The sequence below is a fragment of the Saimiri boliviensis genome, chromosome 7, assembly GCF_048565385.1.
Source record: "Saimiri boliviensis isolate mSaiBol1 chromosome 7, mSaiBol1.pri, whole genome shotgun sequence".
Lineage (NCBI taxonomy): Eukaryota > Metazoa > Chordata > Mammalia > Primates > Cebidae > Saimiri > Saimiri boliviensis.
Genome location: NC_133455.1, coordinates 81,834,974 through 81,862,763, shown reverse-complemented (window position 1 = coordinate 81,862,763; position 27,790 = coordinate 81,834,974). Strand labels below are relative to the sequence as shown.

The window sequence follows — 27,790 nt, the reverse complement described above, 5'->3', positions numbered from 1 at the left end:
ATCTTCAAAAGGACAGAAACAACTTAGGGAGATTTCCTACATTCTCTGAACATGACCCATGATTCCTGGTTTACTGAAGTTAAGCCCTTTTGTTGAGTTCCAAACATATGAAACCTCTAAATATGAGTAAAGGAAAATTCACTATTTCATGTTACGCCCTACAAAGAGGTAGAGGATTCACTTTAATCTTATGGCAACTCTGCTCACTCTTGTCAATTACATAGGATTCCAATGTGTCTTAAATAAGGCCATTTGGAGAGGTACATTTAGGCCATTTTGGCTATTGGGCATGTTTCTGGGTCTGAATTCTATTAGCTTGGTGCAAAAGTAATTATGGCTTTTGCCCTTTAAGTGATAGCAAAAGCTGCCATTACTTTTGTACCAACTCTTAATTAATTCAGTGGCATCACCGATAGCTACATTTGTTTTAACATCTTACCATGGGTTAAAATATTAGGGCTCTTAGCCCTGTATTACTTAAATGCAGTATGTTCCTTCTGAACTAGAAAAAAAAAAAAAAAAAAAAAAACTACTGCAATGTGAAAATCTGCTACTTTAGTTGGAACAAATATAAAACAAAGTAAAAACAAAGCAAAATGGATAATATGCTAGCCACATTAATTCTTCAATTAGCTATTGATTTCTCAGCACTAAGTTAGACATGGGTATAGTCACTGTTCATTGTACACGCCATCAAAGTTGTGCTAAAATGCAATGCGATCAATTGTCCAATAGTATTAATTCTGGAGTTGGCATTTACCCATTTGAGGAAATGTTTTTATTCTGACTTTTCTTCAAAGCACTTTACAAAGTACTCAGTTTACAAAATGCTCTGTTGGATAGTATCACATAGGCAGTATTCTAAGGGCTTTATATATCATAACTCACTACAGTGCTATCAAAGTGGAGAATTGTTATCTCCATTAATAGAGGAGAAAAACTAAGGCAAAAAGAGGTTTAAAAATCTGCCTAAGATTACAGAGTTAGTTTCAGTGCCTGGTTTGGACCTGGCTAGAGTTCATGTTCTTAATATTTGCAATAAAAAAGAGAGAATAGTAGAAAAACAGAACTCAAATAATTACAGTATTTATAAAGTTTTATTCATAGGCAGTAAGAACATTGTACAGGAGATAAAGGATAAAGAAAATCTCTCTCTTGCAGAGTCAAAAGCACTGTTGTGAATTTGACAACCTTTGAACAAAGAGATCCAATCAAGAATGTAAAAATCTGACCCCAAGTAATATAATAAACTCTTATGAAAATGCCTTTCCTCTTCCCACAATTCTCAACTCTGTTAGGAAATCCCAGAAGTGACTAGATACTGTGCAATGTCAGAAAAAGGGTATAAGAGCAGAGCAGGATAGTCTTCCCCGAAGATTGCTTTACTGAAGCCAGTACAAAGACTCTAATGACACCACTGGGCATATGGAAAAGTGGAACACGGGGTTGCTTCTCCCACCTGTGCTGCAGTGATGGCAGCATATGCCACCCGCAAGAGGGTGGCTGTCCCAGGCAGGAAGGCCTAGAGCTCATAAAGAACATAGCTTTGCCTCTTCATAAATTCTAGTCACATGGATCAAACATGCTTTCAGAATACACAGGAACTTGCTTCTGCTGCACATTTATGAGACAACCACAAAGTCTCCCAACCTTGTAAGTTGCAAATGTATTCCTTTTCATTCTCAGTAAGCTTTTTAAATATTTTTTTCTTGGTATCCAATATAAACATATTGCAATTAACTTTGGAAAAAACAAGATTCGTTAAATATATTGTATTCATATGCTTAAAACGTAGGTTACGAATATCGTTTTCATTTTTCTATAGATATGTCTATGAAAAATTTTTATGTTCTAATTTTTCCCAAAGCACAAAGAAGGGATGCTTTGCTTGTAATAAGGGATCATTTGATACTTGTTAAATTGGACACCTACCTGGAGAATCAGGGGACATAGTGCTCTTTCTAGGAGGTAGATCTAGTATGCTACACCTCTATGTAAACAGCTCTATGGTCCCTACTGCTCCCAAATTTCTTAACACAGATTTTAGGGTAAGCAGGAGCCACATCCTACCACACGCTACCTCCTTCACCTGGAATGCCTTCGGTAACCTCTCCCCAACTCACCATCTTGCCTCTCAGTCTTTCCTGACCACCCCCTAGTAAGACTGGGCTGGATGCTATATTAGTCAGAGTTTTCCAAAGAAACAGAATCAATAGGATATTTATAAAGATATAGAGAGATTTATTATGAGAAATTCACTCCTGCAATTATGGAAGCTGAGAAGTCTCATGATCTGCCATCTGCAAGCTGGAGGCCCAGAAAGCCAGTGGTGTAGTTGCAGTTCAAACCCAAAGGCCCCAAAACTGGGGGCTGATAGTATTAATTCCTGGTCCAAGTCTGAAGGCCTGAGAACCAGAAGTGCTGATGGTGCTGATGTCTGAGGGCAAGAGAAAAGGAATGTCCCAGCCAAGTAGAAAGAACAAATTTGCCCCTCCTCCTCCTTTTTGTTCTCTTTGAGCCCTCAGCTCATTAGGTGATTCCACACTGGGAGGGCAATCTGCTTCACTCAGTCTACCAACGCAAATGCGAATCCCTTCCAGAAACACCCTCACAAACACACCCCCAAATCATGTTTTACCCACTGTTTGAGCATCACTTAGCTTGTCAAGTTTACAAATAAAATTAACCATCACAAGTCCATCCCTTGTCAACTTGTTTCTCATAAACATCTCTTTATACTGTTTTTGATTTCTAAATAAAGACAACAGTCATAATTTCATTTAACCTGATATAATTATCCTGCATGAAACAAAAATATCCAAATCCCTGTCCTAGAATAGGAGGTAAAGTCTTTAAATTACATTTACTCTTCCTTGATATCATGTGACTTGTATACTATAATATAAAATTAATAATACTAATATACTGATGTAAAGTTAATATATCTTATGCTACATGATAAGGGGATAAGAGAGGAATAAAAGGAAAAAACAAATATACTTGTAACAAAATAAGGATAAAATACGACAATTATAGTTTTTTCTATAACTGGTCACATGGTCATAGCTGGTATTGATAACTGCCTTCTTCTACTATCCATTCTGTATTCCCTTTGCCTTCAACAAGCACCTCAGCTGATCATGGTTCTTTACTGGGTAGGGGTGACTCAGATCTTTATTCCTAAAGAGTCTGGGCCATTCATAGTCCTGCCTTCATTGGATTGCTATAGTTTCCCACTGACCTTAATCAAAAGGCATGGCAATAATAAAAGATGCCCTAAGGCACAGACTGTATTCCAGACAAACTCTTTCTTATGTCCATTGTGTAGTAGTAGTCCACTTTCCTTCTGGTACTCAGCATCAGTTACCTCAGCCAGCACTGTAACTCCCTTTTTGGTCTGTTGATTCAGAGGAATGAGGAGACCTAGAAGGCTGGGTGAGTCTTAACTTTCAGTTCAACGAAATCATTGTCGTGTCTCCTGGAAGAAGCATTCCTCTCTCTAGAACTATGGCCTCTAGATCAGCAGAGCATAAAGTCATGGGGACAGGAAGCAAAAATTATGTTAGTCTCTGTGGATAACAGTAAGTTGTACCACTTCCATTTTCACCCCTTGATTCCTAGACTTACAAATCCTGACTGTCAGAAAAACAGCACCAGATACTGGATGCTGATACAGAGCCTATTCTGAAGATCCTTGTCCCAGCCCTACTAGTATTGCTACCTAGCTGATGCTAACTGAGTCTTCAAAAGACCATTCTACCATTCTATCAAGAGAGCTGCTGCAGGATTGTGGGTAAGACCAGGGAATTTCATGAGCATGGGCCCACTGCTGCACTTATTTTGCTGTGAGGTTAGTTTCTTGATCAGAAGCAATGCTGTTTGAAATAACATGATAGTGGATAAGGAATTCTGTAAGTCCACACACAGATGGTATAATTGTCAGAAGCATTACATGCAGGAAAGGCAAATCCATATACAGAGTGTTTATAGCAATAAGGACAAAATGCTACACCTTCCATGATGGAAGTGGCCCAGTGTAATCACACTGCCAGCATATAGGTGGCTGACTCTGGGGAATAGTGCCATGTCGGGGGCTCAGTGTTGGTCTCTGCTGTTGGCAGTTTGGAAGCTCAGTGGTGCCATAGCAAGGTTGGCCTTGGTGAGTGGACATCTATATTGCTGAGCCCATACATAACCTCTATTCCTGCCACCATGGTTATTTTGTTCATGAGATCATTGGGTGATGATGACAGGGGTTGCTGGAGTAATAGACTGCAGGTATCAATAGAACCCTATCTACTTGGTTCTTAAAAGTCCTCCTCTGCAGAAGTCACCCTTTCATGGGCATTTACATGGGACACTGATATCTTCCCCTGCCTTCAGAGAGGTCTATCCATATACCTCTTCCCTAGATTTCTTTGTCACAATTTTCCAATCATGTTCCTTTCAAGTCCCTGACCATCTAGCCAAACCATTGGATAAAGTTCATTAATTGATATATAACTGCATACCTGGCCACTTCTTCCAAGCAAAGGGCACAACCTGGTACACTGCCCCAAGCGGCACCCACTAGGAGGATTTCCCTTTACTACCATCCTTTAGAGATGTCCCAGTTATCCATTTTGGGTGGTACCTGCCTGTCATGCAGAATCATCTGTCAACTAAGCCTGTGTCTTTCCTTCCTCTGTCAATTTATTGTGGAGAACTCCTTATTAGGCTGGAGGTACAGGCTGAGAGAAACAAGGCAGTGGGGCAGGAAGGAGGACCACAGGCATTTTGGCTAATTGTTTATGCAATTTACTTATGGCTTGAGGGCCCACTTGGCCCTGATCAAATATAAACCACTTCCAGTTGATGATGGATTGTTGCTATACATGTCCAACTTTATGGCTCATTGGCCGATAAAACCCAGTTTATGATTGGCAGTCCAGATCACATAACATGGTCATTCATCAGTTTCTATTAAGGCCCAGTAGCAGCCCAAAAGCTGTTTCTTAAAAGGAAGGAAGTTATCTGATGTCAAGGCCTTGCTCCAAGATCCTAAAGGCCTGAACTGTGATTTACCTACAGGTGCTTGCCAAAGGCTCCACACAGCATCCCTATCTCCGTTGACACTTTAAACACCATTGGATCTGCTGGACCATATGGCCCAAGTGGCAGAGCAGCTTGCATAGCAGCCTGAACCTGTTGCTGAGCCTTCTCTCGTTCTGAGCCCCACTCAAAACGAGCAGCTTTTTAGGTCACTCGGTAAAAGGACCAGAATAGCATACCCAAATGAGAAATATGTTGCCTCTAAAATCCAAAGGCTCCCACAATGCACTGTGTCTCTTTCTGGGTTGTAGGAGAGGCCAGATGCAACAACTTATCCACTAGACCTCTAGAAATTTCATTACAGCAGAAGGCACTTGAATTTCAGTTGGATTTACTTCCCAATCTCTGAGACACAAATGTCTTACACCAATAAGTGAAGAGTAGTTGTTACTTCCCACTCATTCAGTCCAATCAGCATAATGTCATCAATGTAACGGACTAGCATGATATCTTGTGGAAGGGAGAGGCAATCAAGTTTCCTGTGAACTAAATTATGACATAGGGTTGGAGAACTGCTATATCCCTGTGGTACGACACTGAAGGCCCACTGCTGGCCTTGCCAGCCAAAAGCAAACTGTTTCTGGTGGGCCTATGGACAGATATGGATAAAAAGACATTTTCCAGATGAATAGCTGCATACCAGGTATCAGGGGATATATTAATTTGCTCAAGCAATAAAACCACATCTGGCACAGCACCTGCAACTGGAGTCACCACCTGGTAAGTTTATGATAATCCAATGTCATTCATCGAGATCCATCTGTCTTTAGCACAAGGCCAAATAGGAGAGTTGAATGGAGTCATTGGGGGAATCACCACTCCTGAATCTCTCAAGTTCTTGATGGTGGCACTAATCTATGTAAACCCTCCAAAAATGTAGACTTACTTTTGATTTACTATTTTCCTAGAAGGGGCAGTTCTAATGGCTTCCACTCAGCACCTCTATAATAATAGCTCTCACTACACAGGTCAAGGAACCAATGTAGGGGTTCTGACAGTGGCTAAGTATGTCTATTTCTAATTTTGCATTCCAGAGCCAGGGAAATAACCACAGGATGGGTTTGAGGACCCCTGTGAGATGCACCTGAGCTAAAACTCCATTGATCACCTGATCTCTATAAATTTCAACTCTGACTAGAGGGCCACAGTGATGTTTTGGGTCTCTTGGAATTGATTGAGAGAATGTGCCTCTCTGTTTTTGTGATTCAAGTTAGTCTTTTATTCACTTGACCTAGGACTTTTCTGCTTATACTGATGAAATAAGATTTTAATAGGCTTCCTATCTATTACACTTCTCAGTACACCATGATTAACCAGCAAGTGCCATAGGTCTGTTCAAGTCAGACTATTCTGATTGCTGCTTTGACTCTCCTGCTTATTACAGTAACCACATTCACTTTGTCTTTGGCAGTTGAGTGCCCTGGGATCCAATTACTCTCATTGCATTTAAGTTTTCCATTTCCGTGACTATAGTTCCTACTACAATGTTTGACCTACAGAGAAGAGTGATCACAAAGCTCTTTAATATTGAGGGTCTCTGCACAAATTTCTTTCTTTCAGTAGATGTGAAAGGCTTGCCTCCTGGACCCTCCCAGGGTAGGTGAGCAGGTCTTAAATGACAGTCCATTCTAACATTCCAATCTCCCCAAGCCTTTGAATCCCTTCTTCTACATTAAATGAAGCCTTGTCCAGCATTTTCAGTTCTCTCACAATGGACTATCTTTGGGTCAATGTTTCAGCTAACCAAGCAAACAAACTGTTAAAACCCTTTATAACTCCCTCAGCTGCAACCATGCAGAATTTCTGTTTAGTGGGCCGTTATCAATAAGTTCAGCCTTATCCTACTTTGTATTTCTTCTGCCATTATTCCACACGCTTACTATGCACTTCCACACGTTACACAGATTTCTGCCTGTATAAATTAGAAAACAGTTCTTTTGCAGTGTAGTATCTCCTTATGGGTCACACTTTCCAACTTACCTTTAGGGGCCTGCTGGGACTTAAGTCTAGCTATAGGTCTAGAAGCAAAGAGGGGTGGTGGGGCTGGGTCCTGAGGACATTATCTTGCATGGCAACAGCCTCAAGAGAGGTCATTACCATTTCCTCAGGTAACATGACGTTAATTTAAAAGGCTAATATGACTGTGGGTAGAGAGGCTGATACCACTGGGATTGGGAAGACTTCTTCCAATGGTAAGAAGACTCATCAGAATTTAGGGTCTCAATGTCCCCAGTTTCATCAGAACCTTCACACATGTCCCCATCCCAACTTATAGTATTCTTTTATTTCCCAATCAATGTCTTGACTTTTAACAGTAGAAATCCTGTGAGTCTGGGATGTGTTGTAATTCAGCCAATTGCAGTATAAGGTTCTGTATTTGATTTTCAGCAATTTCAACCCTGTGGCTACAGGAGATAAGAAATCCTTCAGGGCACACATAGAAGTTCTTATGTCATTTGTATGATCCTCGAGTTGGGAATTTGAATCCCTTAGCTCATCCTTTCCTTTCACCACTTTGTCCAGCAACATAAGAAGCAACCAAACAATGCTATTTTACTCATTAGTTTTCAAAAACATGTTTGAAAGTCTTATATACAGAGTCATCTAGCTTCTTATTTCTTATAATGGTGGATTAGGAGTATTCAATGCAGATAGTTTATATCTCTATAAATAGTTCATTCAAGGAAGAATCAGTGCTCTCTTTAGAACTGGAGATAGTCATTATGACCTTTAAATTTAATGAGATTAGAAAGCCAATTCCACAAACCTCAGAACCAATTCAGAAAACTCATTCTTAAAATTCTGATAGCATGGGGAGAAATGCCAGATATAGGTGATGGGGAGGAAGGCAGCAAATCACACTGCCACGTGTGTACCTATGCGACAATCTTGCATGTTCTTCACATGTACCCCAAAACCTAAAATGCAATTTAAAAAAAATTCTGTTCCTCTAGAGCCACTCTTCACCTTTAGTACCAAAATCTCTATTGGTCAGGGTTTGTATTATTCTCCAGACAGACAGAACCAGTAGGGTTTGTATTAGTCAGAGTTTGTGTTATTCTCCAGAGAAACAGAACACATATATGTATATGTTCTATTTCATATACATAAAACAGGCACTGTTTTAGGCTGTTGGGAAATATATATATATTTCTCAAATAAATATATATATGGGGGGGGGGGGTCTAATTAGGGATTGGCTCATGTGATGGGAAAGCCGGTGGTGTAGTTTCATTCCCAACCCAAAGGTCTGAGACCCAGGGGATGGCCAATGCTGTAAGCTCTGGTTCAAGTCTGAAGGCTCGAGAATGAGGGGTATCAATGTCCCAGGGCAGGAGAAAATGGAAGTCCTAGCTCAAGCAGAAAAAGCAAATTTGCCCTTCCTCCTCCTTTTTTCTTCTACTGAGCCCTGAACAGATTTGATGATGCCTACCTGCATTCCAGAGGGTGGATATTCTTTACTTCTTTCCTCTTTATTTCTACTGACTCCAGTGCTAATCTGTTTCGGAAACACCCTTAGAGACACAAGCAGAAATAAGCTTTACCAGCTTCCTGAGCATCCCTTAGCCCAGTCAAATTGATGTAAATTAACTATTACAGACACCCTCTTTTTTTGAGACATTGTTGAGACATTCTTGTTGCCCAGGCTGTAGTGCAATAACATGATCTCGGCTCACTGCAACCTCCACCTCCAGGGTTCAAGTGATTCTCCTGCCTCAGCCTCCTAAGTAGCTGGGATTACAGGTGCCTGCCTCCATGCCTGGCTAATTTTTGTATTTTTAGTAGAGACAGGGTTTCACTATGTTGGCCAGGCTAGTCTAGAACTCCTGACGACCTCAGGTGATCCACCCACCTTAGCCTCCCATAGCGCTAGGATTACAGGCATGAGTACCTCGCCCAGCCTACAGACACCCTCTTACATGCTGCTAGTCTACACAGTCATTGAAGATAGATTATATTTTCTCTTGTATCCTTGCTGTCTAACACATTGCTGATATATAGCCCATGACTGATAAATGTCCAATTAATTAATGAATAAACAATATTGTCTATATTATCACAAAGGTGATATAAGACTAAATTAGCTTACATACTTGTTTTAGATAACCAGGCAAATACCATCCACAGCACACTTGCCATCTGTATTTCTCCTTAAGGATTTTTTTTTTTTTTTTTTGAGACGGAGTTTTGCTCTTGTTGCCCAGGCTGGAGGGCAATGACGCGGTTCACCGCAACCTCCACTTCCCGGGTTCAAGCAATTCTTTCCTGCCTCAGCCTCCCAAGTAGCTGGGATTAGAGGTGCCCACCATCACACCTGGCTAATTTTTGTATCTTTTAGTAGAGAAGGGTTTTCACCATGTTGGCCAGGCTGGTCTCAAATTTGGGACCTCAGGTGATCTGTCCGCCTCGGCTTCCCAAAGTGCTGGGATTACAGGGGTGAGCCACCGCACCCGGCCCCTTAAAGACATTTTTAAATTATTTCACAAATACTTTTTGAATATCTGCTATTTGCCAGGCACTGTTTTAGGCTGTTGGGATACAATGTTAGTAAACAACAACAAAAGTATTCGTGCCCTGCTGTAACTTGTATTCTAAAAAGGTAACTGATAATAAACATAATAAATAAGTCATTCCATATGATTGGTGATCATTGTTGTGCAGAGAAAAGCAAAGCAAGGTAAGGGGGCTCAGAACTGACAGTGTGATATTGTGATAAAATAAGAAACATATATTTGGTCTCTGCCCCTGGTTTCTGGCACAGAGCTTCTAAAACCTTTGTAATTTCCTGAGCAATCAAGATGCTAGACGAATTTTTGTTCTAATATCTGGTCTTTGGTCACGTTGCTGACACAGAGCTCCTGCTGCCTTAATCTCTTGGAATTTCCTGGGTGATAGGATTGCCTTTTGTTCTAATGAAGTGACTTTGGTGGGCTCTTGGATGGGGACGCTTCACCGGAAAGACCAAGCTGTGATTAGAAGCTTGGGACTTTCTGTACTTCCCTTATTCTTTCAGAAGGGGAGAGAGACTGGAGATTGAGTTAATAATCAGTGATGCCTTCATAAAAATCTCTGAACTCAGCATCAGGGAGCTTCCGTGTTGTTGAATGTGTAGAGGTGCTAAGAGGGTGGCATGACTAGAGAGGGTCTGAAAGTTTCATGCTCCTTCCCACATACCTCACCTCACATGCCTCTTCATCTGGTTATTCATCTGTATCCTTAGTAATACCCTTTATAATAAATGGGTAAACATAAGTAAAGTGTTTCCCTCATTTCTGGGGTCACACCCAAAAACTTTGCTGTTCTAGCAAATTACTGAACCCCACAGGGGACTGCGGGAAACTTCAATACATAGCTAGTTGATCAGATGCACAGAACAGAACCTGAGACTTGGGATTGATATCTGAAGTGGAGGGCAGTCTCATGAGACAAGCTCTTAACCCATGGGGTCTGCAGTAACTCCAGTTAGTGTCAGAATTGAATTAAATAGGACACCTAGTTGGTGTCTGCTGGTAAACTGCTTGGCGTAGGGAAAAATCCCACACATCTTTGTGATTAGAAATGATCTGCATTGAGAGGATAGCAGGAGAAAACAGTCATTAGCTTTTTCCTTAATGTTCTTGTAAAAGAGGGTATAAGTTGCAATTTTGAGTCAGATAGGCCTCACTGAGAGGGTGACCTTTCATTAAGTATTTGAAGGAGTAAGCAGGCTTGCCCCGTGAATATCTTGGGGAAGAACACTCAGGCAGAGAGAACAGCCAATGTAAAGGCCAGATAGTTTACTTATTTCAGGAATGCCAGAGAGACCGGGGTGGCTGGAGCAGAGAGAATGAAGAGGATAGAGAAGGTGAAGGCAGGGAGGAAACAGCAGAGACGAGCATGCTGGGGAAAGGCTGTGTATGGCCTCATTTCGATTCCAAGTACAACAGTGAGCCGGTACTGATCCTGGGCAGAGAAGTAGCATGATTTGGCTTACATTTTGAATAGATAAGCCTATTTGGGGAACAAGCTCTATTTTAGTAAATAAGAAGATGATCTTTTTAGATTAGTAGTTTCCTCGTTCATATCCCTTGAACACTTTCTTGTGCAGCCAATTCTGTGCCAAATGAAAAGTGTCATCCTATATGTATGTCTGAATCTTATCCAGGGTTTCTCAGCCAACTTATCTTGGCACACAGGAACATTATGACCTGTGGCTAGGATTTTCTCAAAATTCACAGCCAAGTTGATATTTAGGATACTGCCCTAAGATGGAATAAAGAAAAAAATGTAACTTAAATTCTGATTTTAAATATTATTTTAAATGAGTTCTTATAACAAGGGACACAATATTCAGAATTTGATATAAGAATTTATAATTATAGCTACATAATGGTCCTACAAAATATTACTGCCTTAATTGAATCAAATGTTCTATGTGGACCTTTGGAATAATATCAACACTCAAGAGATCATTACTTCTGGATTCTTTTCAATTTTTACCAAATCAAAAGGCAATGAGTAAATTTATTGGAATTGGTCCTAGAAATGTTTTGACACCAGCCAGAAGGAAAAGTCACATAGGGGCTATTTCAAAAGCAAACTACAGAAAATAGTTTATATAAGATGACCATAAATGGCTAATAAATCTGATAAAAATGTTTTAGCTATACTGGTAACCAAAAAAACTCAAAGCACTAATGAGATACTTAAAATGAATTTCAAAGAGGAGAAAAAAAGGAAAAGGAAAAAGAGAAGAATGTTAAAACATTTGGGTGAAAATATAGGCATTTAGTGAGACAGTCTCAAATTGCACGGAAGTGGGAATAGGGAGATTCTCACATTGCTGATATTTTCTGTGGATCAGAAAAGCAATGTGACAGTATGGGTTATAAACATAAAAAAGATCATATACTCCTGTACTTTTTATTTCCAGAAAAGTTTCTTTAGAAAATAATGCAAAAAAAGAGTTTGATTGCATTATTTTAAATGGAGAAAAAATATATATCTTGCAAAAGAAGGAAGGTTACACAAAGTATTTTAAATTCATATTGAGACATGTTATATATTAAGCATTCTGTGAAAAAAGTTAATGATGTGGGGAAAACGCTTATGACATAATGAGACATTTGATGCAGAGTGAAACCAGGTTCAGACACGTGGTCTCAGCCATGCACAAATAATATGTGACAGAAATGAAAACTAAGTGGAAATATATTAAATTGGTAACAGTGATTATCTTTGAATGGTGAGGTCATAGAGGGGTTTATTTTTTATTAGATTTTTATACATAGCATTTATCATAAATGTCTAATATTTCTAGTCTTGTTCTATTTAAATATAAATTATGTATTTTAATATATAAAACTATGTAATATTTCCTGTAGGTAAACTTTCAACATTTTTAAATAAAAAAAGAAATATATTCAGAGTATAGCTAAGCAGTTAAAAAAATAGTGAAATCTTTTGATCTAACCAATGGTAAAATAAATATAGGGATATAGTATAGACCAAATACCTTAATTAAAGACAATTACCAATTTTCTAGATGCCAAACCAGTGCCATCAGTTTGCTGTTAATCTGAGCAAAATAAAGTAGTAACAGTCTATTTGCTGTTAACTATAGAATATTTTAACACTTACCAAATTATTAATGAGACTGGCTTCATAGAGACCCTTAAATGAGCTAAATCTTAAAAGCACTGTTGTTAAGAATAGATTCGGTCGGGTTTGGTGGCTCATGCCTGTAATCCCAGCACTTTGGAAGGCCAAGGTGGGTGGATCACGAGGTCAGGAGTTCGAGACCAGCCTGGCCAAAACAGTGAAAACCCACCTCTACTAAAGATACAAAAAATTAGCTTGGCCTGGTAGCACGTGCCTGTAATTCTAGCTACTTGGGAGGCTGAGGCAGGAGAATCACTTGAACCTGGGAGGCAGAGTTTGCAGTCAGCTGAGATCATGCCACTGAACTTCAGCCTGGATGACAAAATGAGACTCCATCTCAAAAAAAAGAATAGATTCACAGGCAAATGTTTCAAATAAAAGTCAAAAAAAAAAAAAGTATGTGTAAGCATCTAAATTTTATAAACCTCCAAGTATCCTTACAAGGAAGTGTGGAAGAGAACAGATGCGAATTTACGACTCTGGATCAATTTGCTCAAACCTGCACACAGGCATTACAGGCAGAAGCACACCGTATTTCCCCCAATTTGGTCTACCATTCCTCTGGTTATGTTGTTTAATGATATCCTTTCTCAGTGTCAGGCTTAATATACATAAATAAACCGTAACCTCTATTTTTTAATATAGGAAGCTTTTTAACCATTTAAAGATAAGCAATTTAATGTTATTACTAGAAAAAAAATGAGTGTTGGTTATTTTAAGAACACGTGCATTTTTTTCTAATTAAGTCTTTGCTTTTGAAACCTTGGAAAATCAGTGCTTTTGGAGCTCCATTTCATTGTGAGATGGTTGTGTTCAATGAGTTCAAAGCATCCCCAGTAGGACTTCCTTCCCTTGGGAGTTCTCATTCCACAGCTGGCTTAGTTTTCTACACCTTGGTGGCCCATATACAAAATTAAAGCCCCAAATTATCCAAACCTCCCTCTAAAGCAAGCTGAGTATGTGGGAATTCAAATCACTGTTTAGACAGAGTGTGTTTCAAAGCCTGATGATTACAGTGGTGGGAATTCTGAATAGTCTCTAGAAATAAAGCCACATTAACACTTCCAGGACCTATGCTTAGTTCTCTGGAAAAGTAATTTCCAAAAAGTGCTCACTTGGTTTCCTCGAGTGAGCAGTTCTTTTTCCCAAAGATTGTTTCTCATTCTCCATACCCTTTGCACTTTTTTTTTTTTTTTTTTTTTTTTTTTTTTTTTGAGATGGAGTCTCTGTCGCCAGGCTGGAGTGCAGTGATCTTGGCTCACTGCAAACTCCGCCTCTTGAGTTCAAGCAATTTTCCTGCCTCAGCCTCCTGAGTAGCTGGGACTACAGGCGTGTGCCACCATGCCCAGCTAATTTTTGTATTTTTAGTAGAGATGAGGCTTCGCCATGTTGGCCAGGATAGTCTCAATCCCTTGACCTCGTGATCCTCCTGCCTCGGCCTCCCAAAGTGCTGGGGTTACAGGTATGAACCACCATGCCTGGCCACTTTTGCGCTTTTAAGTAATCTGTCCAGTGCCCTCTTCTCTCAGAAATTGGAACACTTGATACAAATTTGCTATTTTATTTCACAGTCTGCACTTTTGTGGGGACAGACATTAGACTTTCCTTCCAATTGTTCCATAGACATGTAGGCTCCTTCTTTCAAGCAATGAAGGCCATAGTATGAATGCCACACCTGTTTCAGCAAGATGCTTCACCCTTCAGAGCACTCCCAAGTCAAAGGGCACAATACTGTTACAAGTATAATACCAGATGGGGCAGGTAGGGGCACCACTTTTCTGTTAAATTAAACTCCCTACGTAACCTGGAAATCACTTACCTTCCTAGATTTCTTTTAGGTGATTGGTCCATGATGAGCCTGGAATATGAGCCAGCTGCCATTTAAGTGGCTTTCCAGCCTGAGATGACTGCAGCCCTCACTGACACTGGGATTATAGCTGATTAGTTACATGCTTACATTCTAAACTGCCTTTTAGAATTGCCAGGTCTGGATTTAAGGGACAACTTCATATCACTGCAGCCACCTCGACCTCTTCCAGAGAGCAGCTGGCTAGGGGAAACCATTACAGAAATATTTAAGAAAAATTTAATCTCCCCATTTAGCCACAGGGAAGACATGGGAGAGTGAATTTTAGCTTTTAAGTCTTAAACTTTCAGGACTGAAGGAGTTAGCCTCAAAATTACTTACAAATTTCATCAAACGTTGAGTATCTGCTTTGTACCAGGAAAATGTCTGTTTGGCTGATCTCCTGGCGTGTCCCTTTTGATGATTTCCTGTTTTTGTCCTTTTTTCTTCTTTTGGTGCGGAATCAAGATTCTCAGTGTAATCAAGTTATTTATGCTACCAAAATCATTTTGATTTCTATTCACAAGTGTTTTGCCTCTGTTTACCTGATGCTCCCTCCAGCTAATCCAGAGATCCTGTATTTTTCATTGTTGATATAAAGTGGCGGACACACTTTCGAGATCTTAATAGCAAGAATGTAAACATTTCTTTTCTTTTTTTAATCTTGCAATTCATGGCAATTTTATAGAAATCTGACAGAGTTGGATAAGAAACCATAACAGTGTGTATGATAGAGAAGATATTTGAGGTGTGGGTGGGGGGTATGCTGTCCCTGAGCAAAACTGTGAAATAGGCCAAGAGTTTTTCTTCTGAGGCTCACTTTCCACAGTTCACAATCTGCTCCCCACTTCCCTGGTTTCTACCCCTGGGTATTTATTATGAATTGTTACCCCAAATGAACTGCATGAGCTAATTTATCTGAAGTTAGTAAGATACGTTATGAATATCCCTTTTTTATAGATGAGGAAACTGAGGCTTAAATTAAGCCTGGCTTAGAGTTGCACAACTTGTTACTGGCAAGCACAGGGCTCGAAAACAGGTTTTCTGCTTTAGATTCAGTACTTTTCCATATGCCAGTGATGCCCAAACCAGCATCGGTTTTATTTTTGTCTATAAAATGATATGTACATAGGAAGAATTGGCGTTTGCATCTTTTTAAAATCAGAGATGTCGATGGCTACTATTAAGGTCTGCATAGAAGAGGGTCTAATAACCTCTCTTTTGAGGCTGCTGTGATGATGGAATTCAATGAAATCTATGAAGCCCCCAGCACGGTGTCTGGGCAGTATGTGCTCACCACGTGTGCAGTGCCTTCCTTTCTGAGCTTTCCTGCTTGAGCTGGGTGTTCATCCTCTGGGATTCCAGGAGAATATTTCATTATACTGTCATTTCAATGTAAAGCTAGACAATAACTAAGGGCTTTTGTTAAAAGTGTGAAGCCCTTTGCCAGTGAACATACAATTTCGGTTTTAATATCGAAACTAGCTTAATAATTGCTTTCTTCTCAGTTACGAATTTCCTAGCTGCCTTATCCCTGTACCCTTAGCAATCCACAACCTCAGGCTGTGAAACCATCCAGTATAGCTTTCTTTTTCAGTATCTTAGAATACCCCCACCCATTCTGAGAAGGGAAATAGTATATGATTAATGTCCAATACTGTGTGTGTGTATAACAGTTTCACAGATTGAGGGAAACATGAATATTTGAGACTAGAAGAGGGTATCCCTTAAATCAGTTCTTCCCAACCTTTTTGGCACTAAGGACCAGTTTCATGGAAGACAATTTTTCCATGGCTGAAGCGAGGATGGGTTTGAGATAGAACTGTTCCACCTCAGATCATAAGGCATTAGAGTCTCACAAGGAGCATGCAGCAAGATCCACATGCACAGTTCACAATAGGGTTCCTGCTCCTAAGAGAATATAATGCCACCCCTGATTTGACAGGAGGTGGAGCTCAGGTGGTAATGCTTGCTTGCTGTTCATCTCCTGCTGTGTGGCCCAGTTCCTAACAGGCCACTGACCAGTACTGGTCCTTGGCCAGGGTGCTGGGGACCCCTGGCTTAAATTTTGCCAAGAGGGGCTCACTTCTTTGCTTTGTTCAGAGAGTCTCTATTTAAGGAATGGAACAAGAACCTCACCTATTCTCCTCTGTTTATATTGTTGACACAGAGCGTGAAGGTCAAACTAAAAAAACTATGAAAGCATCATTTTGTGAAGTTGGGGCTTTAGGATCAAACAGTTCCAGATTCAGATCCTTAGCCACACACTAGCTGTGTGCCCTTAGGCATATTACAAACTAAGTGCCAGTTTTTTTCCTCTGAAAATAGAGACAGCCCCTTGGCAGAGTGGTTGCAGGGCCATATGAATCAGGACAGGTAAAGCATCAACCTCCAAACTTGTGTTCTCCAAATGACTGCTATTATGCTATTACATTTCAAGTGTGCTCAGCACAGATACCCTTCTTTCTCCTATCCAGATTGGTTTCTTGGATTTCTTTCTTAAAACCAGGGAATTTCTAGGAATTGGCAGCAGTTAGAAACACAAGGAATGATTTAAAAGCTCCCCTGAGAAGTTGGGGAAAGCAATTTCAGAGCAGAGATGTTCTTCCTCTTCTCAAAGCTTTATTTACCATTTAAGACTCCACGAGTTAAAGTAGAGAGAGAGGGAGAGAGATTAAAAAAATTAATTAGATTCAAATCCCTACTCTCCTTTTCCAAGATCTAAATTAAAAGTCATCACGAAATACCTGTGTGCTTCACAAGCTGCCAGGATTTGAAATTCACAACCTCCTTGGCTTTATGTTTCAAGAAATTTGATTTTGAGGTCTAATTTTAGAATAACAAATAGCCCTACACAAAGAGTCCCAAATGTTCCTGGTTCTCAAGGAGCTGTAATTTCAACACTTCTCTATGAAAATCTAAATATGCAATCTTTTATTCCTACATTTTGATAAATCACAACATATAAGTTCTGTGAGAATTCACATTAAAATCTCATGCAGATCTATCATTTAATTATCCAATAAGGCAAAGTTTACCATAAGTACTCTATAAGGTCTTGACAATTTTTTATAAATTCCAAAATGCATCTATCAAACATACATGCACAGAAACATGCTGTTATTTTAAACTAGTCAAAAACAAAACTCTTTTCCTTATCTGAATGCTCCACAGAGCCCACACTAATATTCTCAAGGCCAGCGATCACCTAAATGATTATTTTATTGACAACTCAAGGCTTGGCACTGTTCTCTGCTCAAAAGACAGCATCCAGCCCAACTCTGGGCATAACTCAGCTCTTAAAGCATGCTTTTCTAGTGCTTCATCTTTTCCTTTCTTTCAGTTCCACAATGAGCTCTTACTACATGTTTTAGCATCTTGTCTTATATTTCGGAGTTAAAAAAAAATCCAGGCTGAAAATAATGTGACAATCTATGCCTCAAAGTCAGTCAAAAATCCATATATTTTTGCTGACAGAACTCCTGAAATTCTGATATTGAGAAACTTTCAGGTTTATTGATAGATTTTTTTATTCCATTGTAAGCAGACTTCTCCTAGGACTTCTATTTTCTGTGCCATGCACTTAAGTTCTCTACTAGGTTGTTTTCTGGTGTTGCTTACTTATTTCACAAGCAGTCATTTTGCCTCTGCAACAAGATTTAAACTTTTGAAGGAGGAATTCATCATGCATTAAAGCAGGGGTGTCCAATATTTTGGCTTCCCTGGACCACAGTGGAAGAAGAATTGCCTTGGGCTATACATGAAATACACTAACACTAACGATAGCTGATGAGCTTAAAAAAAAAAAAAAAGTCACACAAAAAGTCAGGGTGTTTTAAGAAAGTTTATGAATTTGTATTGGGTTGCATTCAAAGCTATCCTGGGCTACACCTGGCCCACTGCAGGCTGGATAAGCTTGTCTTAAAAGTGTTTTAGAATCTCCTCCCCACTCAGATGAATACTGAGTTTGATGATTAACAGACTGCCAGTAAATACTAGATGAATTAAACATCTGTTATTTGGAGGTGTCAGTTATCTTTTTCTGGTAGATTAAGTCAGAGACTCAGTTGAAGTGAATACATTTTTTAAAACTTATCATGGAAGATTTAGAGAGGAGAAATATATACTGAATCCCCATGTCCCTATCGTCAGCTTCAACAATTACCAACTCATGAACAAATCTGCTTTGTATAAATAGTTTTTGAAAAATTAATAAATGTTTTTGAGCAGTTTTAGGTTCATAGAAAACATAAGTGGAAAGTCCAGAGTCCCCAAAGACTCCCTTCCCCTTCCTCCAGTTTCCACTATTATTAACGTTCTGCATTAGTGTGGTACATTTGTCACAAATGATGATTCAATATTGCTACATTATTATTAACTAAAGTCCATAGTTCACACTAGGGCTCCCTCTTTGTGTTGCACATTCTGTGAATTTTAACAAATATATAATGACATGTATCTAGCATTACCATGTCTTGCAGAATCATTTTACCAAATAGTGTTAACTAACTAAAATAGTGATAACTAACTCCTGATTACCTCAGGATGAGTTACATTCACACCCTAAAAGATGTTTCTATTCAAATTCAATCCACATTTTGTGGTTATTATGACGATTTTATGTACATTGTGCCATTCAACTCACACAGTCATCTCCTTCAGTAAGCATTTTTACTCCCATTTTCTAAGATATTAAAGCTCAGAAAGGTTAAATAACTTTTCCAAAGGTCAAATAGCTAGTCAGGGACAGAGCAAGGATACCAACCTAGATTAAGTGGGATTAATTCATGCTGCAGAATTTGTGATTTGCTAAATGACAGAAATGCTAAAATTAGTCTTTTCTACCATTTATGGAGCAATTAAGCATGTGGTTGAAAGTAGAGCCAGATGGCATAAGCCTTCCCAGAAGCACGATTTCTTATACTACGGGAGAGAAGCAATAAACCAGAAATGGTGCTGATCGGTGGTAGGGGGGATGTTTGGTACCCGACCCACTCCTTGGGGGTAAATGCTGTGTGTATGTGTGTGTGAGAATTAACAACTGCAAGAGAAGTGCAGGGTGTATTGTAGGGAGAGCCAGGGTTCCATCAGGGCATGGAGCTAGAGGTAGGGAATGCATTTGCCATGGTGTAGAGAGTTTCCATATGGTTCCAAGGAAAAACTGATGAGGGAACAAGGAGCAGCAGCGGGAGGTTGTATAGGAGAGAGGAAGCACGGAGCAGCCTGTGGATGAGCACAGATGCCAGAGAGGCTTATATCTAGCCTGTCATTAGGGTAAAAATAAAGTGAGGCATGATGGTTTTAACTGACTATGAGGTTTCCAGAGAATCCCTACTCAAGCTCTTAGTAAATGCTGGAGTCAGCAATCCCCACTCCGTGTCCGTAAAGTCTGAAGTCAACAACCTGTCCTTTAGTTTCTCAGAACCACACTGCCTGGGAGGGAGTCTAGCGCCCTGCAGTGTAGACCATGGCTGGAAGGGCGGTCCTACTGGGCCCTGGATTCTGGTGCTGAGAATGGATGGGTTGACACACAGGAGGCAATTCCCGAAAGTTTGGGCTGTGGATTGGTTTTGATCGGGTGATTATTGGAGAACCTAAGGTTCATGACTGTGAAAATAGATTTTGACAAGGATTCTGCCCTTTCTGAGTGGGGAGTGGGGCCTGTTCTATGAAAAGGGTGGCAGGGAACTGGTCTCTTCTCCTTTGGTGGCTTCTTCCCTACTCCTCCCATGGCCATTCATGCTGCCATGGCTTACCACTCTAGTTCCTCCCCAGAGTACACAAATGTTCAAGAAAACTCTTTGTTTCCTCATCCTCCGTAAGAATGCACCTGTTTTATGTCTAACTCAATGCAAATGTACTTTGCTGTCCTAATCATGGAATGGCTTTGTTGTAAATCTACCCCAATTACTCATCCTGTGATTAGATGCCTCCATAATCTCTCCACCAAGTGGTCATACATCTGAATCATATCAAAATCACCCCACCAAAACCAACCACAGCCAAAACTTTAGGAAATTGTCTCATTGTGTGTCAACTCATGCCATTCTTGGCACCCAGAAACCAGGCCTGGCAGGACCACTCTTTGACCCATGGTCTAGACTGCTAGATGGAAAACTCATTGCCTTTAAATGCTGACCATCTTTGGATAGTACTGAGTGATGGACAGCTTTATGGAGTTAAACTCCTTGGATGGCCCTCAGAGTCATGTAGAACACTGATAATTCCTCTTCCACAGGCCATCTCTCCAAATAGCAGCCCCTGGGTTTGTCTTACTAAGGCTGCCAAGTCCTATGTCCCTCAGACACTGAATGCAAATGTAGAAAGGTGAGATCACAGTTCCCAGATTAAAAAATCTGCTGCTTCTTGTTTTAAAAAGAAAACATACTAAGCACTTACTCTGTGCCAGACTCTGTGCTAATTGGAAGATTAATTTGATTAATCTTCCCAACAATACCAAGAGGGAAGGATCTTTTATCCAATGACTAAACAAGGGTTCAGTGGAAAACATGATTTGCCTTAAGGTCATGCTGCTTTTCTAGGGGCGGAGACAGAACTGAAGTCCAGGTCCTCCAGCCTCAAATACTGTTCTCTGGCCACCACACCACTGAGAGCAACTTTCTCCAGACAACAGACCATCCACTGGAGCGATCAGATGCTGCAAGATTTGAAGCCTAATGTTTTGGGGGCATTTCTAAAAAGGATAATATGTATTATTCGTTTTATTACTCTTAAGGCCAAGGTCAGTGTGACAGAATGGTGTCTTAGTGTTGGTAAGAGACATGAGCTGCTGTGACAGAAAACTCTAAAATCTCAGTGGCTTAACACAACATGTCTTATGCAAAGTCTAATGCATGTGCCTTTCTTTGGCAAGTGGCCTTCTATGTGGCCTGTTACTGGTTGAAAAAATTCATAGGTGGAAGTCCTAAGCCCCAGTTCCTCAGACCATGACCTTATTTGGAAATAGGACTGTTACAGATGGAATTAGTTAGGATGAAGCCATGCAGGAGTAGACTGAGCTCTAGTCCACTAGGACTGGTTTTCATATGAAATTGGACACAGGCATATCCACAGGGAATATGTCATGTGAACATGAAGATGGCCAACTACAAGTCAAGAGAGAGGCTTAGAACAGATCCTTCCCTCTCTGCCCTCAGAAGATACTTTACCAATATCTTGACCTCAGATTTCTAGTCTCTAGAACTGAGGCAAGAGATTTCTGTTGTTGAAGCCACCTATTTTGTGGCGCTCTGTTATGGCAGCCCTAGCAAACAAACACGCAGCCTTGCAGGGCATCTGTCCGTTTGTAGCTCTGCTATCTTCTAGAGCCTCGGAGTTCTTTCTTGGCTCCTCTGTGTTTGGTTAGGGGATAAAGGAGGAGAGCATGTAGAGGGTTTACAGGGCAGGCATGAAAGGACATGCATGTATTCTGCCTGCAGTTCATTGGTAAGAAGTCAGTCACATGACCTCCTTAACTGCAGGAGGAACTGGGAAATGTAGGCTAGCTGTGTGTCCATGAACAGGAGAAAACAAATGTCAGTAAACACAGAGTATCCCTTGCCATGGATAATTAAAAATAGAAACATACTAGAGGAAAGAGGCCATGGCTAGGAGGCTATGACAGGAGTCATTCATCCAACATCCACTCACTGCCTCATCCATTCTCTAAATATTTATTGAGTGCCTACTGTTTGCCAGCACTGAAGTTGGTATGGTGACATAGGGGTACATCAGGAAACAAAAAGGGACAGATTCCTGCCTTTAAGGAACATACACCGTGATAACCTGTGATAGAAAATTGTAAGTTGCCTTTGGGGGCTCTTTAAATGTAGTCCTAGTGTAGGTGGTCAGAGAACCTTCTCTGACCACCTACAAAGACACTGAAAGAGAAATAACAGGGAGCCAATGGTCTGCACTCCCTTCTCTGCAATTCCAAAATCCAATAAGCTCTGAAAACCAAGTCTTTGGGGGAAAGTTATTTGGTAATAAAACCTGATCTACTCTTGACACATATGGTTGAAAAGCCTGATCTCAATGGACACAAGGGTACTGATACACTTTATTATATTAGTTATTAATACTTGAATACTAACACTCTTGCCAAGAAGATGTTCACATGTTTGTTTCCAAAAAAGATCAAGACACAGTATTGCTAACATGCCAGAGTCATCAGAGAATTTAAAGGAAGGGTGAATTTTGCTGAGAACAAAGGATACCACAAATCTTTTTCAGAATACATCCTAGCCACCCAAATTGATGGATATCTTAATATTCATTCTTTCAGTGGTTCTATAATTGAATAATTTCCATATTCACGGTATCAAAGAGGAATTACCAATGGTTTGATCAATACCTAGAGCCACAGAACTAGGTGGTGGGCAATGGTGGGAGCAGCAGTGAGGGTAGCTGACCATTGGTCATTTAGTAGTGACCATTGAGCTGGATCTGTGAGCCAGGTTGACAGAGAGTAGAGTTAGGATCTAGGGTTTCTTCTAGCCGAGGATTTGGAGACCAAGGTAACTACTCAGGCCATTGTGACATAAGCCTGTCTTCTTTTCAATAGCAATGCCAAAGGGAAATACTGGTAGCGCTGGTGCTTCCAGAGATGCTCTACCTGCTTGCCTTTCCATGGATCACTTTTACCTTTCATAGATAACATGGATAGACTCTAACCATGAAAACAAGTATTAGCTCTAGTCGCCCAATTACAACACTCACGCACACAGGAGCAATGAGGAGGTCTGAGCCACCTTGAACCTTGTTTTTCAAATTAAGAGATCTGGGAAGTGATTGAAGCAAAGTAGCCATTGTCCAACAGAGCTCTCTGTGATCATGGAAATGTGCTGTGATCTGTGTCCCCAGGACAGTAGCCAGGAGCCCTGTGTGCTATGGAGTGCGATCCACTGAAATGAGGATGGTGTGATGAAGGAACTGAATATCTAATTTGATTTAACGTTAAGTAATTTAAATTTAAATTTAGATGGCCATATGTGGCTAGTGGCTGCCATATTGGAAAGCTCAGGTGTAAAGAGTTACTTTTTCTCATGCAAAAATTACACGATGGCTGAAACAGAGGGCTAGGAATCCTGTTTTCTGGCTTTTATTTCCTTGTAAATCAAGCATACATGCCAACTGTAGTTAGTACCAATTGTGACACAATTCTGAAGGTACGTTAATATTTTCATTTCTCTAAGCTTCATCACTTCTGGAGGAGTGTTGTAACCTGAAGCTTACTAGTGACTTGAAGAAAGACTTTACAGTTTTTGCTTTCAATTACTTATCTCCACAATGTTAGTCTTCTCTCTCCTTTAGCCAGGCAGGAGGAGATAAATGAAATTATAAAGCAAAACCAGTACAGTGGCATGTAGTAACCTTGGTGTTGGACATTTCCTTTCCTCAAACAGAGTCATTCCAATTTTCTTGGTGGGATGACTTTACTTTAGGCTGTAGCCTTTCTCCTGGTGACAACACCGATGTTCTCCTTAAGTGCAGGGACGCACTGAAGTTATCTTTGTGTGGCAGAGTGCCTAGTACTTAGCAGGCATTTGATAAATGTTTGATGGATCACCAGCACACAATGTTTAAGTTTACTTAGTAAATACCGAGTACTATAGCTCTTCAAATACTTGGCAAACTCTTCCTGATGCATCCTAACTTAAACCAGAGAGTAAGTTCACACTTACGGCAACACAGCTTAAACATTTCCGCTAAATGGAGTGAAGTGAAGCTTGAAAACAGAGATGTAATATGCACATTCCACAGGTATAAAAGGATAATATAGGATCTCCTAGTCTATCGATGTTTAAGGACAGAGTCAGTGGCAGTCTGTCCCAAATGTTTTATACTTTAACTTAGAAAAAAGGGATAAAAAAGGAGTCTCAGAGTCTTTTCTAGTCATAAATTCTTAGGTGTGAACCCAAATAGATTTAACCTGATAAATCCTCTAAATCCTTTCCCACAAAAAAAAGACCAGATTTGAAAGACTTACTCAAACAACTCCTCAATAATTAGATAACTATGGAATTTTCTATTGGAGAACGGCTGCCTGAAAATTTATAGTATATTTTCAGCTAGCCATAAGCAGTTATAATTTTTCAATTAAAATCCACATCTGTGGAATATATACCTAAATGAAAAACAATAAATAGCCTTACAGAAATATTTGTGCCAGTACGGTGACTACAGTTAACAGTAATGTATCGTATATTTCAAAATAGCTAGAAGAAAGAATTTTGAATGTTCTCACTACAAAGAAACAATAAAAGTATGAGGTTATGTATATGCTAATTACTCTGATTTGATAATTATACAACATGTGCATGTGCTGAAATATTGTATAATACATACAATTATTATGGGTTAATTAAAAATAAAATAAACAAAAAAAAGAAATATTGTGCCAAATGGTAGATATAATAGTCATGGCAGAAAAGCAGAGGATTCTGGTTTCATCTTCTTTATTATGTGAACCCTTGAGTAGTAGATTTTCTTTTTCCCCAGTTAGCATAGATTTAATGGTAATCATTTGCAGAGATACATTTAGAACTATTGCAATACTTCTGATAATATCCTTTGGAAGTTGATTTCTCCAACTTGGGTCAAAAATCTAGCTTTGTAAATCCTCCTTTTTTTATTCAGTATGAAATTCACATTTTTAGAAAGGAGAAGAAAGCCATGAGAGTTTTCTTGTATCCCTGGAAATTATGTCATTCGATGCTCAAATATGCAGTTGTCTAACGCTGGTTTGTTGTAGAGTCATTTGGTGGGACATAGTGTCAACATTTTTTTTGTAAGCCCTGTGGACAACTCTGATATCATCTGTTCATACTTCCAAATAACATGCATAAAAATTTCCCTATAATAGACAAGGTATGATCCCCTATAATTGACAAGGATGGTCTATATAACTTTGACCTTGTGCAAAGTAAGGGAATTTCAAAAACAGGTAAATGGCACCATGTAATGATAATTTTTTGAATAGTTAATTATTATTAACTAAAGAGTCATAAATGCTGGAAATAATGCCAAGGTTTATAATCTCAATAAAAGAAGAAAGTTAGGTTTTATGAAATTCCCTAAGCCATCTTAGCCATTCACAATTTACCACTGTTAGTAGCCTCAGTTAATCGAAAAACGGTGGGAATTTTATGTCCCCTCCCTTTTCTACAACTTTCCTATTATCCAGTTTCAGATCAGATTTTGACATGTATACAAAACATAGCCCTACAACCAGTTCTTGTAAACTTGGTAGAAATATGGCTGTCTGACTTTCTGGGTGTTCTGACAAGCACCTTGCATGAAAGTAGCTCCCCTGGGCAAATATAACACATATTCTATTGGCAGGATAAGCTAGGTGGATTAGTCAACAAAATACTCCATAAAGTGGGGGACATAGGACCAATTACAGTTCTAGACCTAGGCACTCTATCAAAGGTGTTTGGCTGCATGACTACTTGGTTATCCATTTCTTCTTCATACAAGGGAGGGAGTTTTCTATACAAATCTTTCCATGTAACCATCTATCATAAACACAGCTTATTTCACCAATAGTAAAGCATTTGCTAGTATCCTTACGTTTCATCATCAACCCCTGGAAGGCATATTTGGATAGTAGTATTTAAAATATTTGCTACAAGACTGCAGCAAATACTATACTTCTTTATTGGGATCCTTCCAACTTTAACTAACAATGCTTGAAGTATGGATTTCTGGTTGGAGCACTTCAGATCTTATTCCACTGCCCCTAGGGAGTGTAACTGTATACCGAATGTGGACATAGAGGTATTTCAAGTAAATTACAGGCCAGGTAAAATAATGGTTGGAGGTATGAAGACTAGGGTTGAGCAATCAACCACTTTCAAAAATCTGGTTTCAAGATGTAAGAAAACGAGCTCTTTTATCTACCTCAGTGTCCTTTTAGGACCATCCTCAACAGGTTCTCTCTCACCCCAGTTAATTCATGCAAATCACTAGTTGTGAAAGTAAAAGCAGTCTCTAAAATCAGGCTGCCCAGGTTTGAAGCCTGAGGCTACCACTCACCTGTCAAAGTCCATGTTCTTTATGCCTTCATTTCTTCACCTAAAAAAAGAAGGCAATAATATGCGTAAGATATTAGGTTGTTCTGAGGATATGAGGTAACAAATAGAAGCCTTGGTAGTTTGCCTCACACCTAGCAAGCATCCAATGAACGTTGACAGAAAAACAAATGCATGCAAACAATAATGGGATTGTGTTAGGCAGAAATATATAAGATAAAGCCACAGTTCCTGGTCTCAAGGAGCTTACAGCCCAATGAGAGAGACAGGCAAAGATGCAACAAAAACATAGTTGATTAATTCCAGCCAGGCATGATGCTCACTCCTGTAATCCCAGCACTTTGGGAGGCTGAGTGGGGCAGATCACCTGAGGTCAGGAACTCAAGACCAACCTGGTCAATATGACAAAACCCCATCTCTATGAAAATAGTACAAAAAATTAGCCAGGTGTGGTGGCGAATGCCTGTATGCCTGTTACTTGGGAGATTGAGGCAGGAGCGTTGCTTGAATCTGGGAGGCAGAGGTTGCAGTGAGCTAAGATCATGCCACTGTACTCCACCTGGGGGGACAGGGCGAGACTTCATCTCAAAAAACAAAAGGAAACAGTTGATCAGTTCTATGCAAAATGTATGTAAAATGCAATACCTGCCAACCACTATCAAACATAAATGCATATATATAGATATAGATATAATGAAAACCACTAGAAATTTCCAATATATAAGAGGATTAAGATACCCTATCATCAACATTGATATACATTGCACATGCCAGCATAGAAAATACTATAAAACAATTGATATATTGAAAAAATGATGTTTTATTTTAAATGCTCTACATTAAAAATTGGTCTTTTCAGATGCTGAAAACATTTTCCAGGGGCCTTTTCCAGTTAGAAATGAAACTACTGTAAACAGTTCAACAATTAATGACATACAGTTGGCTTTTCTGAGCTAAACAATTACTGAGCCAAAATTTATAAATGCAAAACTTCACCAGCCACAAAACAAGGCTGAATCATATTAAGAAAACTAGAATTCAAAAAGAGCAGGAACTTTCATTTGTTTTAAATCTCTTTGCTTACTCCTTAACAGGTCATCTACCTTTTAACAGCACAGCTCAATGTTTCTGTTTTCCTTGTCAACTACAGATATGATCTGAGATTTTAATGTGTGAA

General features: G+C 39.6%; 1 protein-coding gene across 1 annotated transcript in view; it reads right to left on the bottom strand.

Moving 5' to 3' along the window:
* The window catches only part of DYRK2 (dual specificity tyrosine phosphorylation regulated kinase 2), a 61,111-nt gene extending 34,455 nt beyond the window's left edge, over positions 1-26,656 (bottom strand). Inside the window, exon 1 of the mRNA XM_074402867.1 lies at positions 26,618-26,656. The gene's annotated coding sequence lies outside the window, so the exon portion shown is untranslated. The remainder of the gene's footprint in view (positions 1-26,617) is intronic.
* Positions 26,657-27,790: the final 1,134 nt, after the last annotated feature.